The following is a 21,213-nucleotide window of genomic DNA, read 5'->3' on the forward strand; positions in this document are numbered from 1 at the left end:
TTATTCTTAAAACAAAGCACATTAAAAGAGGGCTATTCCAAGACGAAAAAAAAAGAAAGGGGGGTGAATTTTAGCCATAAGTATAAAACAAATGATTTTACCACCATGAAGACACTTATATTTATGGCACAAATATTTCCATAAAACATGCATTGCATTCACTTTAAGAGATCCCCCTTCAGGCATTAAATTACCCAACTTTGAATTTTTCCCAAGTTATTATTATTTGAAGTTACCAACAGCAAGATTTGATTTTATTTATTTTTTTTAATTATTATTATTTTTTTTTTGTGGTACGCGGGGCTCTCACTGTTGTGGCCTCTCCCGTTGCGGAGCACAGGCTCCGGACGCACAGGCTCAGCGGCCATGGCTCACGGACCCAGCCGCTCCGCGGCATGTGGGATCTTCCCGGACCAGTGCACGAACCCGTGTCCCCTGCATCGGCAGGCGGATTCTCAACCACTGCGCCACCAGGGAAGCCCAAGATTTGATTTTAATCTAAGAAAACTGTGACTTTGGTGAAGACAGCAGAATTATAAGGTCAGCAAGTAATGCTCATCCTGATTTTTAATTTCTGTGACAAAAGGAAACATTAAATTTTATCAGCCTGAGCAGGTTTAAAAACACTGAATGATATTTCTGTTCTGCCCTAGACTTTTTCTCTTGGTACAGTGAACGTACCCAGAATTGGGTTTAAAGGAACAGCAAATTCAAATCCTTTTCCTAAGTGGAAAGCTAATATAAATGGGCTCACCATAGTCTATGGCTATAGATTCTGCAGATTTTAAGAAGAAAACCTGAGGAAGGAGAATGGAATGTCACAATTGGTGGACATTTAGTAATTCCTCTAGAATGTATCACTTTTAACCAGGGCACATAGAGCCCTTTTGTTGGCAGCTCCAGGAACTAGTGTCCTGGGGAGATGGATGCATTCACTTATCAGTCAGCAACCCTTTATCATTTACCTACTCAGGGCTAAACACAATGCTTCATGCCAGGGATGTATTACTGAATAAAATGTGGCCTCTGTCCCCAGGGAGCTGATAGTACTAAGAGAGGGTACAATGTAAGGAGACAAAAATACTGATAGGATTGTACACAGAGATTAAGAGAAGAGCAAAAAGCAAAACAAAAAAAATCCAGCCTTAAGGGTGGGAGGATTGCTGTGTTCGGGGTGGGGGTGAAAGGGTCCTCAGAGAAGCCTTTTAGAAGAATTCATGGCAGAGTTGAGTCTTAAAGATTGAGTGATTGTACTCACCTCTATTGGTAGAGGTGAGTACAGCAAAGAAAGAGCCCATTCCAGACAGAGGGCACAGCTAATAAACTCCAGGCAGTTCTGTGTTATTGCTGGATAATAAAGGGAGAGTCAGAAAGCAATGGATTTTATCCTACAGGGAAGGATAAACTTTTTCTTTTTGTAAAAGGCCAGATACTAAGTACTTTAGGCTAAGAGAAGCATATGGCTTTGACTCAACTCTACAAAAGTGGCTACAGCTAATATGAAAATGAATGAGCGTGGCGTAATAAAACATTATTTATGGAGACTGTAATTGGAATTTCACATAACTTTCACAAGTCATCAAATATTATTAAAAAATTTTTTTTCCAACCACTTAAGTCAGCAAAGGGTTGCTTCCAGCCCGCGCACCGCAACGAAAAGATCCCACATGCAGCAACGAAGATCCCACGTGTTGCAACTAAGACCGGATGCAGCCATAAATAAACAAACAAACAAACAAATAAATAAATAAGGCATTAGGCCAAATTTGGGCTGTTGGCCATAGTTTGCCTATTCCTGCTGTCAGGCAACAATGGAGAGCCACTAAAGGATGTTAAACAGGAACTGGCCTGACCTAGTCCTCTTGGTAGGAAGTTCATCTTGGCAGCAGTGGGGAAGATACATTTGAGAGAGGAGGGTCCAAGGAAAGAAGGACATGGAGAGCTGTCAAGTCTTTCCTGTGAAAAGGAAGCACGGTTTGCCTCCTGAACACTTTGTAATAAATCAGTCAACACTAGAGTACCCCCTAAATGTCCCTTCCCTCCCCCATTACTGCCCACTCCTTTCTCTGCCACAGTGCCTCCTCCTCCCATCTCACCCTCCTCATCTCACCACCCCCGGCCCAAACACACAGCATGGCTGCCAGCTGGCCTCCTCTTTAAAACTCTTTCAACAGAACAGAGAACAGGGAATTGTGCTGAAAGAGTGACTCCCAGTAGCCCCACTTCTCTAATTTCTGGGAAGACGGTAATGGCTGAGTGAGCACTAGGGTGACCCAGCCTTCCTCCAAGCCATCAATATATGTTACAGATGTGGTTACAATCTTTGGAACATTTATTTTCCAGTTGACAGGAATAAATCCTTTTTTTTTTTTCTTTTGCATTTGGCAGATGAAGTAATGTGCCGTCTTCTTTTCCTGCAGCATAATCTAAGATTTTATCCTTTGCTAAATAGTCTTGATTTCAAAGCATTTAAAATTAAATATGCCACAAAAATGCTTTGATACTGAAATTATTTTAATAGATTAAGAACTAAAATAGGAATATCTTTGTTAAGTTTCCAAAACTCATGGACTATTAAAATGAGAAGGGGACCTAGACACCATATAATGAAACACAGGAGGGATTTAGAAAGCCAAAATGAGCACCAGGTTCTCTTTCCTTTCAATGTTGTGTTCCTTCTTCAAAGAATTGATTGCAGAGCTTTTCTAACCCAAATCTGCTAAATTTAAGATGACAGTATTATCCTACCTTTGGTACAATGCCGTTTTCAAACATGAATGTTGCTGTAATACCAATTCCATTTTAAGCTCTTAAGGCGCTTGATGTGTATAGACCTGAACCAATGTTATGTTGTTCCAGACACTGCCCATGTTAACATCCCTCCTCCCTTCCTGTTCTACAGACAAGAGATGATGTCACTGGCAATCGAGGGGATAGTTTTATGGTGCACTCTATCATTATCTCCATCCTAAAATCCTCCCAAAGTGGAGAAACACAAAATGAAGGAGAAGGAGTGGAAGTAGTGGAAGATATATAATATTTGTGCTTCTAAAAGAGTAAAGCAGAAAAAGCCAGAGTTGACTACAATAATAACTCATTCTAACTAAAGCAGCTCTGAAGTTTGGAAATTGCCAGTCTATTATATCCACATAAATAAACAGTTCAAGTTCAAGAATGATGTGAAAATCTTTCAACAGGATGATATGTGAAAAATTATGACAAAGTCACAAGAGTTTAATTATTACGGATTTTCAAAAACAGAAAAAAATTGTAAAAGTGTCACAAAATCTAGGCAATTCTGCCACATATTCTTCTGATCTGCTCTGATTTCATCACATATGTCAATCCAAATGAACCTTCTTAAACATGGCAAGGTGCAGATTTGCACTGGAGACAGCTGTTGCTTATCTATTTTCACAGAATTAACAACAATCTTATTCAATAATCAAGAAAACAATTAATAGAGATTTATTTGACATAATTTACTTGAATGATTATTCTCTTTCACTGCTTTCATCCAATCACTCATCAAGAATACAGTAAGTATTTTTTAGGTGATAAGCACTCTGCTAAGTAGAAAGAGTGATGGTGATGATAGTCACTATAGATACTGGAAATGTACCAAATCCTGTATTAAACGTTTTAACTCTATTGTCTCTTTTAATCTTCCTGACTTTTTACATTTGATACCGTTAATATCCCCATTTACAGATGAAGAAACTGAGGCAGAGAATGGATAAATAACTGACAGGGTCATACTAACAGAAAGTGGTAGATCAAGGATTTGAACTTGGCCATTTCTGTTTCACAGCCCATTCTATTTGCACTTATCTATATATACATGATAAAAAGATGTAGATGGCATGGCCTCTCCATGCTTAGGAAACTAGATAGATAAATTTACAACAAAAGAAAAATTCTAAGGCATGTATGGGATCATGATGCTGAAAAGGATCATAGCGATTATCTAGTCAAAACTCTCATTTTGCGAAAGAAAACTGAGACCTGGCTAGGACAAAATGCCCAGTGGAGTGCAGAACCACTTTTCTCTACTCCTAGCGCTGCTCTGCAAGTCTGGGTCCTCATCATCTGTTACCTGAACTATTAAAATAGCATCATACGGTGTCTCTCCATCCCCAGTTCCATTATTTTCTATTGCAATTATATTTATATATAATTCTATTATAACTATAATTAACTCAGACCTGTTAATGTTGAATTACTTAAACTCTTCATAATGGTTTTCTCTTCCTTTTTCCTGAAGGCCCAGCTCTGCCTTATCAAGCACCAATCTATCCTTCTTCCTGCTCCAGCTCCCACCACTGCTCCAGCTGGTCAATAATCCATTTCCACAATCCTGCTGTTTGGGTTCCTTCCCTTATGTGTTTGAGTATACTCTTCCCTCTGTCTAAGATGCCTTCTCCTTTCCTAGCCTGTGAACTTGTTCATCCTTCAAGAAGCAGCTAAAATATCACTCATTAAACCATTTTGTTCTCCAAACTCCCTCCTCTTCATTTCTATAATATTTCATTTATACTCAATATTAGAGACAATGACTTGCTTATCTTTTATTCTTGCTTATCTTTTATTCTAACACCTAATAAATCACATGGATGACTCATAGTAGGTCTTCAATACATGCTTGAATGAATGAATGAATACACTGAGAGTACTATGGTTTCTTGATTTCCAAGTCAATTTTTGCCACAATAGCTTTCATTCAGTCTTTTAGTTCTTCCAGTAAATATTTACTATATTTCTTTGTGCCAGGTACTCTGCTAGGCACAGGGGTCACAGTGGTAAAAAAAAAGGTTGATAACGTCCCTGCCCTCATGGAGCTATTTCTACCAAGAAATGCAGATAACAGAAAATAACAAGCAAATAATACCAGAGAAGTAACAGATAGCAGATAAGAGAGAGAATAACTGAGGAAGGCCATCTTAGAAAGAGGGGTCAGAAAAGCCTTCTCCAAGCACTTAGTATTCTAATGAAGATCTCAAGGATAAGATGTCTAGCCTGGTAAAGAGTTGGGGCAGAGCATTTCAGGCAGAGAGGACTGCAAGGCAGTAGGGAAGAAAATGATCACTATGATCAAGGAAAGAAGGAGGCTTATGTGGCTCTAGCCACACTGGTGAAAACGGTTGGGGAGGTAAAATGGTAAGGGCAGCGGCTATAATGAGGAATTTGGATTTCCTCCTAAAAACCATGGGAGCTATGGAAGGGTTCCTAGCCAGTAGAACTGGCATTTAAATGCACATTTAACCTGTGCATTTAAAAATGAGGGAAATGAATTGAAGCAGGGCAAGGGTAACCATAGGAAGACCAATTGGGAAGTTCTTGCAGAAGTCCAGGCAAACAATGGTTAAAGCGGAGTCACTGGAGATGGAAAAAGCACATACAGATTTTAGTTATATTTGGAAGATAGACTCAACAGGTCTTGGAAATGTGTTAGACGTGGGCAGAAAAAGAAAGGGAGGCATTGCAGTTTATTTTTAGATTTTATGGTTTGAATCATTGGTTGGATGGCATAATTTTACTGAGATGAGGAAGACCAAAGTGAGAAATAAATTTAGGAGGGAAAATAAAAAGTTCTATGTTTGGACATACTGAACTGATATTAAGAGTGGGCATTTTAAACTTTACTGTGGAAAACTGCTCTTAAAGTAAACAAACCACCAGATAACAATAAGAATGGCTAATAATCATTGGGTGCTTACCATGTCAGACTTTGTTTACATATTAAGTTATATAATTCTCCAGACAATCACTCTCTAAATAAGTTACTATTGTGACCTCAGTTTTACAGATACGGAAAGTAAGGTATAGAATGGTCAAGTTACCTCCCCAAGGCCTCACATTTGTAAGTGGCAGATTCAGGATGCAAATCCAGGCATTCTGATTCCAGAGACTGGCCTTTTAATCTCTGTATAAAGAAAAAGTAATGACCTGGTGCCAGGAAAGTAATTAAATCTTACTTATTTCTAAATAAAACCAACAGGAGCACAGCTCTCCACACATTACATGATAGGATTTATTATACACTGATTTTTTAAGAAGTGACAGATCTGTTGCTAAAATAAATAACTTTTCTTATCATGAATGCCATTATAGAAATCACATTATGTACTAGGCACCAAGTAGAGATTATTGCTCAGCAAGGACTTCTCCCAGAGGAACTAACTGGATCCCCATTTAGCTCTCTTATCCAGTGGCAATCACCTGCAGACACCCATTTCCATCCACAGTTACCACTTCAGAAACTATTTATTGACCATCTACAATGAGCCAGGCATTGGAGTAAGCAAGGGAACTATGATTCCCTGCCTTCATGGAGCTCCCGACTAGAGATGGAGACAAAAAAAATGAAACCACCGATTAAAATAAACTGTGATATGTGCTGAATGTAGTACACACAGCTGGGGGACCCAACCCTATATGGGGGACAGTAGGTAGGAGTTAATCAGGACACAGCTCAATATTTCTTAGCCAGGGAAGAGAAGGAGCTGACAGAGTACTCTGGAACTGCCACAGGAGCATTTGTGCCATTTGACACAGGTAGCAGCTAGCAGGTTTGCAAAACTTCCAACGGAGCAAATGTGGAAATGCCTTTACCTGTTCTTAACGTGAGTGCTCCAACCCTGCCCCTGCCCTCCTCTTTCTGAAGGCTCTCTCTGAGTAACCCAATTACAACCACCTCATCGTGATGACAGATAATCCATGTCCAAGCTTGATTCAATGATCCCTTCAGCTTCAGCCCTGAATCACACTAGACTTTACTGCTTGAGTGATTCTCAAACAGCATCGATTCCGAAGAGACTTCATTTCCTTTTCCCCCATAGACTGCTCCTTTTCCTACATGCCCTGGTTCCACCACCATCCACCCAACTACCTAAGCCAGGACTGAAATCACTGCCCTAGTTTTCTCCTCACCCCAGCCCTTACTCAACACATCGGTCACCAAACACTGTGAGCTCCCTCCTTAGGACCTCTGGTTGTTCGCCTGCTCTCCCACCACCCCTGTCACAGCATTCGATCAGCCCCTCCCGGCCTTTTACTGCAGCGGGGTCTTCAGTGTCTTGCTGCCGCATCCCCAGTCTGTTCTTCATACAAGGGCCGGAATAATACTGCAAACATGCACATCGCGTTCCTCCCTGGCATCAGAGCCATCAACAGCTCCCCATGGTTCACAGACTAAAGTCCCAACTCCTGTGAAGCCCTCTGGTATTTCATCTTTTCCTGCCTTTCAGCCTTACCTTTTGCTAATAACCCCTCTTCTTCTAGTGCTTCACACTCCTCCCACACCAAACTACTTACAATTCCATGAACTCCTTACGTGGTTTCAGACGGCAAGCTTCGGCTCATACTTCTCTCTCTGCTTTAAGTGCCTTTCAACACTATCCCCACGCCTCGACCCATCTTTCGAGTCTCAACTCACAGATCAACTTGTCTCTGAAGTTTTTTGTGATTACTCTGTCTCTGCCCCAAATAGAACTGACCTTTTCCTCCCTTATGTCCCCACCACTTCTGGGGCCAAATGTTTCCAGAGCACTTTGTTATAGTGATCCCATCAGCCTAGCACATGCCTGCTTATCAGATAGCTTCATCCACAACACCACAATTCATGGACCAGTACAGTACTTATTATCCAGCAAGTAGTAGGTGCTGTGGCTAAATGTTGGAGAAGTGGAAAAGGCATATACAACAATCTTTGCCCTCATAACTTATTTACAGTCACAAAATAAAAGTCTTCAGTCTAAAAGTCAAAAGCCCTCCCAGGATTTAGCCTGAAGTTAATATAGTTTAAGCTGGTTTCATGTAGTTTAAGGGACTTGATTTATAGAGGCCCCTTCTAAAGTTCTGGGCTAATTTTATATTTTTAACTTTAGGTCTTTATTTTCTCAAAGGGGGCCCCAAATTTGGACATATTTGAGTCTCCACAAAACCTGCACCCACCTCTGGTTCCAAGACTTAGATGATTATCTGTAGTCACAAATTTTTGTAAATAAAGCCTAAAGAAAAGTCAACAGCGATTTGGGAGGGCTTGCGGGTGTGGCACAGGCCTCCTCCTGTGCCCGCAGACTGAGCGCTGAGTGGGAGTGGCTCAGCGCCACCCCCCAGTCCTCCCCTGGAGTAGAGCAGGAGGGTGGGGCCTCTGACCCAGAGTCTCCTACTGCGTCCCTCCTTTCCTACCACCCACACGCCCTAAAAGAGGAGTGAACTAGAAAACAGTGAAGGAAAAGAAAGGTGACAAATACTTCAGGAACAGCAGAATACCGAGGCTCTGAGCCACGAACAGAAAACGCCTCACACTGGCTCACTCAGTGTCATCAGGTTCACCCCGATCCTGCGACCTGACTGAAATTTCAGACTAAAACACGTCTGCTGTGGTGAAGAAGTGAGGGGAAGAGGGAGGTTAGAAGCAGGAGAAAAAGGCAAGAAGGACAAAGACAAAGAACATGACTAATAAGTCCAGTTCTTCCTTGCGTCATTTGTGGCCTCAAGGAATACTGAGCAAAAGGAATAATGGGCTGGGAATCCGTCATCCACACTCCTTCTCCCTACTTCACCCCGCCTTCAGCATTTCCTTCAGAATCGAGCCAGGCCCTTGACACATAGCTCCATGTGAGCTATTGTGAGCTCACAATAGCTCACATGAGCTCTCCGAAAGGGAGAAAGAGTGTTGGCGAACCTAAGTTTGTGTGCCTGTCGCACAGGGAGGCCAAACAAACCGAAACATCCAAGTTTGGAGCAGAGAAAGGTTTATTGCGAGGGCCAAGCAAGGAGAACGAGTAGCTCATACTCAGAAGACCCAAACTTCTCGATGGCTTTCAGGGATGAGTTTTTAAAGGCTACATTTGGGGTGAAGGCTGCAGGGTGCATGACTTTCTTCTGATTGGTTGGTGGTCAGGTAACAGGGCGGTGGTTCAGGAATCTCAGTCTCAGTCATCGACCTGGTTCTGACCAGTCTGGGGTCTACAAGCTTGCGCTCAGCATGAAGTCACCATCCTCCACCTGGGTGGGGGTCTTAGCTCCTGCAGAACAACTTAAAGATACGTATTGGATTGTTACGGATATCCCTTGAGGAGGAGCTAGGGATTAAAGGAAAATGACATACCAACTTTAAAAATGAGCAACTAGACCCAGAGTGGTAAGGGACTCTTCCAAGTTTACACCATCAGTAAGGGCCAGGATTGTGTTTTGTCACTAAACTATTGTTTCTTGTCTGCTTTTCCTTGTTTCTGCATTCTTTCACTTCCCTGATTAGTTACTGCTTGAATCCTTGGAAATCAGGGCTGGCCTAGGAGACTAAAGCCTTTTTCTGCAAACAAGAAATGGAAGGCATGGAGGGGCTTTTGTACCCGGGAGGGCCCCACAGGGCCCTGCTCGGTTTCAAGAGTAAAGCATAACACCATTGTAAAGCAATTATACTCCAATAAAGATGTTAAAAACAACAACAACAACAAAAAGTAATGCATAGACTGACAGTTGGGGGGCTGGGGAGGAAGGAAAGGTGTCTGAGTCCACTTCCTGGTTCTGGCTTGGGTAGCACTTAGATCTTTCTAGGTCCCAAGCACAGAAAAGACTATGGGTCCACCACTGCTCCCATTATGTAATTCAAATAACACTTTAATATTTTTAATGACACATAATTCACCTGTACACTGAAATTAGGACAACTGTTTTTCTAGATTTTGTGAGTTTTACATTTTGAACGACCTAGTTAGAGCTGATCTCTCTCTCCCCTCCCTGATACATGCTTGGTTTGCCTATTCTAACACCGCCCTGGCCCTTACTGATGGGTGTGATTTTGGCAGCGTTCCTTATCACTCTGGGTCTGGTCACTCATTTATAAAGTTGGTGTGTCATATTCCTTTAATCCCTATGAGTTTATCAGAGATCATTCTCTTTCATCTTTTAAAGCAAAATAACAATTTAAAGTACTTCTGCTCTGGGGCTTCCCTGGTAGCACAGTGGTTAAGAGTCTGCCTGCCGGGCTTCCCTGGTGGCGCAGTGGTTAAGAATCTGCCTGCCAATGCAGGGGACACGGGTTCGAGCCCTGGTCGGGGAAGATCCCACATGCCGCGGAGCAAATAAGACCGTGTGCCACAACTACTTGGCCTGCACTCTAGAGCCCACGCACCACAACTACTGAGCCCACGCACCACAACTATTGAAGCCCATGTGCCTAGAGCCCGTGCTCCACAACAAGAGAGGCCACCGCAATGAGAAGCCCGTGTACTGCAACAAAGAGCAGCCCCCGCTGGCTGCAACTAGAGAAAGCCTGCGGGCAGCAACGAAGACCCAACGCAGCCAAAAATAAATAAATAAATCTATTAAAAAAAAAAAAGAGTCTGCCTGCCAATGCAGGGGACATGGGTTTGAGCCCTGGTCCGGGAAGATCCCACATGCTGCGGAGCAGCTAAGCCCCGTTCACTACAACTACTGAGCCTGCGCTCTAGAGCCTGTGAGCCACAACTACAGAGCCCGCGTGCCGCAACTACTGAAGCCCACGCGCCTGGAGCCCGTGATCCGTAACAAGAGAAGCCACTGAAGTGAGAAGCCCGCACACCACAATGAAGAGTAGCCCCTGCTAGTCACAACCAGAGAAAAGCCCACGAGCGGCAACGAAGACCCAACATAGACAAAACTAAAAAAAATAAATAAAATAAAGTACTTCTGCTCTGGTTTGTACATCCTACTGACTTGTACAGCATAGAGAATTCCAGTCTGGATGAGAGAAGACATCCTGTGTATGTAGTGATATGTTTCATTTTACTCATTCTGTAAATATTTACTGAATACCTATCATTTAACAGCTGCTGAGTGTACAGTGATGAGCGGAGCAGACATACTCCTTGCCTTGTCCAGTTTACTTCCATGGAGCTTGCAGTCTATTGAATACAGTTGTGGAGCCTGGGAACAGCCCAGATATCTGATTTCCAGAACCTATCCTCTAGGATCTAGTATGGTGGTGAGGAACCTGATTCTGCAGTCAGGTGGCCTAGGTTCAAATCCCAGCACTGTCACTTCCTTGCTTTGTGACCTTGAGCAAGTTTCTTAGCCTCTCTGTCCTGCTGTTTCCTCCAGGCTAACAATAGCAAGTCCACATGCCCAGGGTATATTTCCTGACACACATGACTGTTTTACTGCCAGATCTTGTACTGTGGTTCAGGGTTGCTCAGGACTGTGGGTTCAAAAAAGACGGCTGTGTACTTCCTCCACAGAGGATGCCCAGCTTTAGGCCAAAGAGGGAAGGATGAGTCTCTTCCCAGTTTGTGTCTTACTCTGGCGTCTGGGTTAAGCAGCACTATCCAAACATCATAACTAGTTTTTAGAGAAAACAACCTTCCTGTTTTTACTCAAAGCCCATTCAATCTTCCCCACCCTCTCCCCTATGGTTGAAAAAGTATCCTTGGCAGCTTAAATTAGGAGATCGTGTGTAAATGTAACTCCGATTTCATCTGCCTCCTGGTCCTTCTCTTTGAGCTCCTCAACATCCTCCCCCAACCACACACAAAATAATGAATCCACTTCACAGAAAAATATTGCTGAGAAATGTGGACTTGACAAAGGATTTTATGGAAACAAAGGAAGAGAAAGTTCAGAGCACACATTCCAGAGCTGACCATTTGAAAATTCCTTGTAGACATTTTTCCATTTCTCTTTTCCAGATTCCCCCTTTCCTGCCAGGGTACCAGCAAAGGTGCCATTCTTTCTCCTCCTGGTGTCACCCATCCCCATAAAATTGCAAAGATGCAAAAATCAACCCTCAAGTTCATCCAAGTCAGAAAATACACTCAGAAGATGTACTATGCTTACTTCTCTGGCTTCCCAACTTCACTGATTTCATGGCCTGAGTATTTCAGCTCATGAATACAATCAAGATTTTTTTCACCCAAGCTGTTTTTAGCAACAGGCTTGGTCTGGGCACCCAAAACGTCAGGTTGCCCTTCACAGTTTGTGCAGTCTGATGTTGAGTCAAGTTGCCTGATCACCTTGTTTGGTGATCAGCCTAATACAAAGTCATAGTGTTTAAATCATTATGTTGAGATTTATGTTTCAATGAGTCAGTTGCATTATCTTTCTGCACTATTTTTGCCTTAAGCAATGAAACACTGCTGTAGAAGAATAAGAGATAAAAAAGATACAGTTAACAAAGAATCCTAATTCTGGACCCCTTAAAGGAGTCCAAGCCAGAACTTAGACTGTTTTCATTGCCTTGCCCTGTTTAGGATTTTGCTTGGTTGGCCCTCACATTAGGAAAGTTGATTGTTTACAAATGTTTGAACATTTTTCTCACACACCCATGTTTGGGTGTGACTTTGGAATAACAAAAGATGAGTAAAAAAATTTAATTTGATCCTCATTTTGAGCTAAATATTGAAAGTAAGCAATAAAAGTTGGAAGTAGGAATATATACCTGGATTCCAGCTTGTGAGTTTGTTTCCACAACACACATGACAGAGGCCCTTAAAATAGAGTGTGAGACTATTCCAGTGTAAGACTGCAAGGGAAGAGAGATCATGTAATTCAAACTTCTCCCATCACTGATGAGGAAATCAAATCCCAGAGAAGTTATGTGACCTGTTTAGCATCACACAATGGAAGGAATTCCAGGTCAAGGTCTCCTGATTCCCAGGAACTTACTTCTTTCCATTATATTATGCTGTCATGTAATATGAAGGTTCCCTTTTTACCAAAAAAATCATATACATGTTTAATAAACTTGGTAAATTTTGTAAATTTAGTTTATTTTGAGTACCTAATGCCAGAGAATTATGAAAAACAAGCAAAAACAATCTACTGGAGTTCAAAAATAAAACAAGAACCAACAGTTAAGAAAACAAATTTTCCATTACATGATGTAGGTTAATCTTTTTGTTTCCCAGTATCTTAGTTGTCTTTACCAGCACAGTAATTAGAAAACTAGGAAACATCAAAGTTAGTTAGGGATGTCATTATTATTAAAGAAAAAACTTTTATTATTTACAAACTTTATATTTTGAAATAGACTTAGGAACTTACTTAGATATTTAGAAATAAAAATTTTTCATCCAGCTTCTCGGCCATTATCACTACTTATGAGACTCAAATAAATTATAACTAAGGAGCTATAGAGCTGTATGTAGGTGAGGTGGAATGTGAACTGAAGATCTGTCAGGAGTGAACCTCAGAATTTAAATAAATGAGATCAGAGCTAGAGACAGAGAGAGGAGGCAAGTGTCTTCATCTTTACTCATGATAAGGCAGCAGCAAATCACCTTGACTGAGGAACCATGAAGGTCTGTTTGGTATTAGAAGCAAATTACGGAAGTGATCATGTCAGGACAGCTCTGATGGATCTGATTTGATGCATCCACTCTTATCATGTGAATAATTATATATTCAGAGTCACATATTTTTACCACAGATATCATACATGTAATTTTGTTTTTGGATACATTAGAGCTTTATCCTCCTATTTCAAAAACATAATCCAAGATTCTAATAGATAATCCCAGCTCTCTGTTGCCAGCACATTCCAGATTCCATAGGTTCACAGAATTTTTAGTCACCTAGGAGTAATCAGATCCAGCAGAGATTTGTGTTTGTTTTCTTTTGTTTTAAGTATAGGCATAGAAAGTTCACTTATCTAGTACTGGTTTTGCTCCCCATCTGCAAGAGATCAAAGTTAGTATGGAAAGTATCTCCGGCATGGGTAAGTTGTGAAATCAAAACAACTGCATGTGTCAGGAGAGTTTACTTTTTGGATAGACACTCATGAGCAAAAACTGAAGAAGGGGTAAGCATAATACATATTAAAATAAAAAAGTGCTCAGTCAACCAAATATAAAAGGAGATTATAAAAATCAAACTCCATAAAATGAGTAAAAAAAAAAAAGGTTAAAAAAAATGCCAACATTATTAGCAAAAATTGCCAAGAGTATCAAGAAATATGTTAGGTAACTAGTTGTGAAGGATGACTATTAAAAGAAATATCATTTCTTCCTGACAGAGTTTTTGCTCCAAAATGAACACAATGATACAAATGCTAGCAAAGAAAAAAAAAAATTATTGCCAGAGAAAAAAAATTCCTCTAACTTAAGTTTCATATTTCCAAATTTACTTAGCTATTTTTAGGTTTTTTTCCTCCAACTGGAAATTTGATGCATGTGGGGGAAAAAAAAAAGGTTAATGGAAGAAACAAATCAGAGGACAGAGTTTATGGAAAATAGAAGAAGGATAATGAGAACAGAGAAGACTGAATCAAGATGGTGCAGGGATGATCCATTTATTCATTCTTTCTTTTTTTCTTTCTTCAACAAATAATTATCGAGTGCCATGTATTCTTCTACAGCAGGGAACAAAATAAAGTACTTTCCTTTGTGTGGCTTGAGGTCTAGGGCCGGGTGGGCCAACTTTTTCTATAAAGTGTCAATAGATATTTTAGGCTTTGTGATCCATACAGTCTCTTTCATGACTACTTAACTCTGTTGTAAATGCCAAAGCCATCAGAGAAAGACAGATAAATGGCCATGGTTGATTTCCAATAAAAATTTTAAAGCCTAAATTTTAAAATTAAATTTAAAAATTTTTAAATTAAAACAGATGGCAGGCAGATTTGTCCTTCAAGCTGTAGTTTGCCAACCTCTGTTCTAAGTGGAAGGAGACAAGAAAATGCATAGTATCATTTCAGGTAATGATAATTGCGTTGAAGAAAAGTAAAACAGGCTGAGGGGACAGAAGGCAATGATGTGGGAAAGCTGTTATTTTAGATTGTTAGAGAAGGTCTTTGTAATGACAATGAAACAGTGAACCTGAATGAAGTGAGGCTGTTAGAGAGGATCCAGTGCACAAGTGGAGGGTTTGATTCTAAATAACAGCATGGATAATTAATCTGTAATAGGAAAGAAGGCAAAAAAAAAAATAGTTCATTCAAGAGCTAGGATTCAATTTTTTCTACTCAAACAGGTTTTCAGACCTATGGCTCTTTGTCTAGGTGAGAATAAGTGTGCCAGTGTCTTTTTCTGAATTCGTATACTGTGTGTTCATGAATCTGTGTCCTAATCTGCTAGTTTAATTAAAGAACTCTCACCAAATTTAACAAAAGTTCCAGCTTTAGTTCAAGAAGCATGACCTCACTTATTAGGATTCAGATTAGTGACTAGAAAGAGTGAGGGCTTCAGGCAGGTCACTTTTCCACAATATAAAAAGTAGATTTAAAAATTTATTTTATTATTATTTTTAATAAACAAATAAAAAAGGAAAGACTATAACATAGGGGTTAAGTATGTAGATTTTAGAACTTATAGACCTGGTTTTGTTTACTAGCTATAGGTGGCGGGAAAGCTACTTAATCACTCTGTCTCAGACTTATTTGCAAAATGGGGGCAGTGAAGCCTCATCCATTCATATTGCTGTGATAGTTAAACAAGAAAAATACGTGTACAAAAAATTACACATAAAGTATATATATATAGCATGAGTTTAGAATAATTTATTTACTTTTCAGCTACTCAATGCTTTTAACAAATTTTTCTTTGGAAAGAAGCAATTTCTCAAATTCCTCACAATTACCCACCAAGTTTTGAGTAGGTATCACATCAGTGTTTTGCTTTTCCTTGGGGACAAATATGAATTTTATATCAAATCCTAGAGCATACCTCAAAGTATTATTTCAGATCCTCAAAATATTAAAATTTTCAGTTATTCTGAAGAGATTAGTATTTGTACATCAGACATCAAAATGTAGACCATTGTTCTGGCAAATAATATCTTGTAATCTAAGAGTTTAGCAAAGCAGAAATGTCTAGGAAAAATAGGAATAAAAAAAAATAGAGGGACTAATCCTTACCTTCTTTAGCCTCAGAGTATAAATAATCCAGTCTTGTAATTACATAGCACTTTATGCTTTGTACAGTAAAAATAAAACAAAAGGCACTTGTGACAAACACTGTTCTCTGAGAGCCAATGACATGCCTCCTTGCCTGTCGCATTTCCTAAACCAGGACTTGAGCAATCAGGTGACTTGGCAAAGAAAAATAAATAACATGTATATTCATGGAAAGCCCATAAACCAGGACTGATGAGAAACTTGAAAACTCAAGCAAGAGTCTACTGCCATATTATTGTTTTTGCCTCTTGTTTCTATTGCCTTTTATTGCCTCTATTGATGGCAATAGAAACTGTGAGCATGGTAAGGAAAAAAAGAGATAGCTAAAGCTGACTTGGCACTCAGTCCTGCAGGTAAATGAGAACATAGAATTTGATTTGACCTTTTTAAAATCTTCACTGTAACTTTGGTCTCTCTGTTAACAGAATTATGGATCTAAGGTTGGTTTTATCTTTAATGGTCTTCACTGAATATTTTTATTAAATGAGTATTTGTTGTTGTACTTGTTGTTACTGCTGCTTTGATAATTAGTTCAATAAAAATGGCTACATGCAAATGGTCAAGGACAGACCATTGGGAGGAAGTAGCCAAGATGGTGGAATAGGAATACCCTGAGCTTACCTCCTCCCATGGGCACATCAAAATTACAAATATTTACAGAGCAACTGTTAATGAGAAGAAGTTTTAGAAGACTAGGAGAAAAGATCTTCTACAACTAAAGATATAGAGAAGGAACCACAATGAGATGGGTAGGGAGGGGTCAAGATGTGGTATAGTCAAAGCCCGTAAGCACAGGTGTGTGACCCACAAATGGGAGGATAATTACAATTGCTGAGATTCTCCCCAAGAAGTGAGGGGTCTGAGCCCCACATCAAGCTCCCATGTGGCAGAAAGAGTAATCTGAAAGGAGACTGGGTCGGACCCACTGGCTGATACTGGAGAGCCTCCCAGAGAGGCAGGAGGTAACAGGAGCACACCCTGGGGACATAGACACTGGCAGCAGCCATTTTTGGGAGTTCGTTCCACCACATGGACACTGGTGCTGACAAGCTCCATTTTGAAATCCTCCCTCTAGTGTAAACACCAGGACCCAGCACTGCCCACTAGCCTATCTGTACCAGTACTGGGACGCCTAAGGCCAAGCAACTAGCCAGGCAGAGATACAGCACCACCCACTGGCAGGCCTGCTCCCTTATGACCCTCTGAGCCTGAAGCCACCCTAGATCCAAGCCCTGTCCACCAGAGAGCCCATGACTGGCCCTGAACACCAGTGCACTGGCACTAGCCCCAGGACCAGCCCCACACACCAGTGAGTAGGCACTAGCTTCAGGATGCCCTGGACCCTGGCCTCTCCCACCAGTGGGTCAAACACCAACTATGGGACCCCCCCACAGGGTCCTGCAGCCAGAGACCCCAATACCTGGCTCTACGCATGAGTGAGCCAGCACTAGCCCTGTGTCCCCCTCGGCCTCAGCTGTCCACCAATAATAGGCTGACACCAGATCTAGAATCCCAGGGCCATGCAGCCAGAGATCCCAGGACTCGAGTCTGCCCAACAGTGGGCCACTACTAGCCCCAGGACCCAACCCAGCTGCCAGCAGGGAGGCCCCAGCCCTGGGACACCCTGGACTCCAGCAGTGACCCCCAGCAAGCCAACAGCAGCTCTGGGACACCTTGGGCCCCTCATCCAGCTGCCCCTGGAAGCCAGCCCACTCATCAGCAGGCCAACACAAGCTTTGAGACACCCTGTACACTGCAGCCAGTGTCTCAGGAAACAGCCCAACACACCAGCAGGTCGACACTAGATCTGGGACCCCTGGCCCTGCAACCAACCACTCCAGAACCAAGCTCTGTCCACCAGTGACCCAGCACCAGCCCTGAAATCCTCTAGGGCCCCACAGCCAGTAGCTGTGTGACCACGCCCTGCCCACCAGTGGACAGGAACCTCTGTACAAGACAGGATCTGGCAACCAACTGAACCAGGCACTAGCCACACCTACTAGACCACCCACAGTAGCCAGGCTACCACAACAGAAGTACCCATACAGTCCAAATAGGAGGCAACCCTAGAACATATAGCTCTGGTGAACAGAGGGGAGTGGGCTGCTGGGATGCACAGAATATCTACAGAAGACCACTTCCCTAAGGTTAGGAAATGTAACCAACCTACCAAATACACAGAAATTTAAAAAAGCAAATTAGGCAAAATATGTTCCTTTGTTTGGAACATATTTCTCCGTTCCCTCTTAACAAAGAGTTAGAAATATAAAGAAGGACCAAACCGAGCTTAAAAATACAACAACCGAAATGAAAAATACACTAAAAGGAATCAATAGTAGATTAGATGATATGAAGGAATGGATCAGCAAGCTAGAAGACAAAGTAGTGGAAATCACTGAATCTGAATGGCAAAAAGAATAAAAAGAAATGAGGACAATTTAAGAGACCTCTGGGACAACAACAAATGTACTAACATTTGCATTACTGGGGTCCCAGAAGGAGAAGAGAGAAAGGAACGGGCAGAGAACATATCTGAAGACATAATAGCTGAAAACTTCCCTAACCTGGGAAAGGAAACAGACATTCAGGTCCAGGAAGCACGAAGAGCCCCAACCCAAAGAGGACCACCCCAATACATACTGTAATTAGAATGACCAAAATTAACAGTTAAGAGAGAAAATTAAAAGCAACAAGGAAAAGCAACAAATTACATACAAATTACATACATAAGGCTACCAGCTGACTTTTCAGCATAAACTCTGCAGGTGAAAGGGAGTGGCACTATATATTTAAAGTGATGAAAGGGAAAAACCTACAACCAAGAACTCTCTACCTGGCAAGGTTTTCATTCAGATTTGTTGGAGATACCAAAGTTTTATAGACAAGCAAAAGCTAAAAGAGCTCAGCACCACCAAACCAGCTTTATGAGAAATGTTAAAGGGATTTCTCTAAGTGATAAAGAAAAAGCCATAACTAGAAACATGAAAATTATGAAAGGAACAATCTCACTGGTAAAGGTAAATATACAGTAAAGGTAGTAAATCAACCACACAAAACCTAGTAGGAAAGTTGAAAGACAAAAGTAGTAAAATCATCCACATCCACATTAAATAGTTAAGGGATACCTGAAACAAAAAGATGTAAAATATCATGTAAAAAAACTGTAATCATGGTAGGGAGGGGAGTAAAAATTCAGGGTTGTTAAAATGCATTTAAACTTACGAGATCAGCAACTTAAAATAATTATACACACACACATACATCTATATATGTATGTATGCATATAGCTATATATAAACCTCACAGTAACCACAAACTAAAAATCTATACAAGGTACAGAAAAAAAGAAAGGAATCCAAATATAACACTAAAGACAATCATCAAATCACAAGGGAAGAGAAAAAAAGAAGGAACAACAAAGAAAGATAAAACAATTAACAAAATGCCAGTAAGCACATACCTAGCAATAATTACTTTAAATGTAAGTGGATGAAAGCTCCAATCAAAAGACATAGAGTGGCTGAACAGATACAAAAACAAGACCCATACATATGCTGCCTACAAGAGACTCACTTCAGATCTAAAGATACATGCAGACTGAAAGTGAGGGGATGGAAAAAGATATTCCATGCACATGGAAATGAAAAGAAAGCTGGAGTAGCAATACTTATATGAGACAAAAGAGACTTTAAAACAAAAACTGTAAAAAGAGACAAAGAAAGACACTACATAATGATCAAGGGATCAATCCAAGAAGAAAATATAACAATTATATGCCAATAAAACCTAGAAGAAATGCACAAATTCCTAGAAATGTACAATCTTCCAAGACTGAACCAGGAAGAAATAGAAAATATGAACAGACCAATGACCAGCAATAAAATTGGATCAGTAATAAAACAACTCCCCAAAAACAAAAGTCCAGGACCACATGGCTTCACAGGTGAATTCTACCACACATTTAGAAAACAGTTAACACCTACCGTTCTCGAACTGTTTTAAAAAATCAAAGAGAAAGGAGAACTTCCAAACTCATTCTGCAAGACCAGCATCACACTGATACCAAAACCAAAGATATCACAAAAAAAGAAAATTATAGGCCAATATCACTAATGAACATAAATGCAAAAATCCTCAACAATATATTAGCAAACTAAATTCAACGATACATTAAAAGGATCAAATGATCAAATGGGATTTATCCCAGGGGTTCAAATCAATCAATATACCACATTAACACACTGAAGAAAAACCATATGATCATCTCAACAGATGCAGAAAAAGCTTTTGACAAAGTTCAACATCCTTTTATGATAAAAAAAAAACTATCAGCAAAGTTGGTATAGAGGGAACATACCTCAAAATAATAAAGGCCATATATGACAAGCCCATGGCAGCTAACATCATACTCAACAGTGAAAAGTTGAAGGCATCTCCTCTAAGACAAGGAACAACACAAGGATGCCCACTCTCACCAATTTTATCCAACACAGTATTGGAAATTCTAGCCACAGCAATCAGATAAGAAAATCTAAATTGTAATCTAAATTGAAATCTAAAGTGGAAAGGAAGAAATAAAACTATCACTGTTTGCATATGACATGATACTAAACATAAAAAAATCCTCAAGATGCCACCAAAACTAGAGCTCATCAATGAACTCAGTAAACTTGCAGGATACAAAATTAATGCAGAATTCTGTTGCACTTCTGTACACTAACAATGAACTATCAGAGAAATTAAGAAAACAATCCCATTTACAATAACATTAAAAAGAATAAAATAGGCCTTTCTCACCTTCTGAGATGGCCCACACTCTGGGGAGTGTGTTTCTCCCAAGGCCTTTCTAACCTTCTGAGATGGCCCATACTCCAAGTACTGCCAAAAAAAAAAAAAAAAAAAAAAAAAGAGTCCGCCTGCCAATGCCGGGGACACAGGTTCGATCCCTCATCCGGGAAGATTTCCACATGCTGCGGAGCAACAAAGCTCGTGTGCCACAACTACTGAGCCTGTGCTCTAGAGCCCGCGAGCCACAACTACTGAGCCAGCAAGCCACAACTACTGAAGCCCGCTCACCTAGAGCCCGTGCTCCGCAACAAGAGAAGCCACCGCAATGAGAAACCCGCCACCTTCTGAGATGGCCCACACTCTGGGGAGTGTGTTTCTCCCAAGGCCTTTCTAACCTTCTGAGATGGCCCATACTCTGTCTGTGGAGTGTGTTTCTCTCTGAATAAATCCACTTCTTACCTATCACTTTGCCTCTCACTGAATTCTTTCTGTGATAAGACGTCAAGAACCAGAGCTTTGGGGCTTCCCTGGTGGTGCAGTGGTTAAGAGTC

At 40.8% G+C, this 21,213-nt stretch overlaps 1 long non-coding RNA gene across 3 annotated transcripts in view; it reads right to left on the reverse strand.

The window, feature by feature from the left end:
* Window positions 1–21,213, reverse strand: part of LOC102983146 (uncharacterized) — a 189,095-nt gene that overhangs the window by 80,791 nt on the left and 87,091 nt on the right. Inside the window, exon 1 of one of the 3 annotated variants that reach the window (XR_003680650.2) lies at window positions 7,334–7,508. The exons of the other annotated variants lie outside the window; for them this stretch is intronic. This is a non-coding gene — a long non-coding RNA (uncharacterized lncRNA). Of the gene's footprint in view, window positions 1–7,333; window positions 7,509–21,213 lie in introns of those variants that run through there. 3 annotated transcript variants of the gene reach the window in all.

Source organism: Physeter macrocephalus, chromosome 7 (genome assembly GCF_002837175.3).
Source record: "Physeter macrocephalus isolate SW-GA chromosome 7, ASM283717v5, whole genome shotgun sequence".
In the NCBI taxonomy this organism is placed as follows: Eukaryota; Metazoa; Chordata; class Mammalia; order Artiodactyla; family Physeteridae; genus Physeter; species Physeter macrocephalus.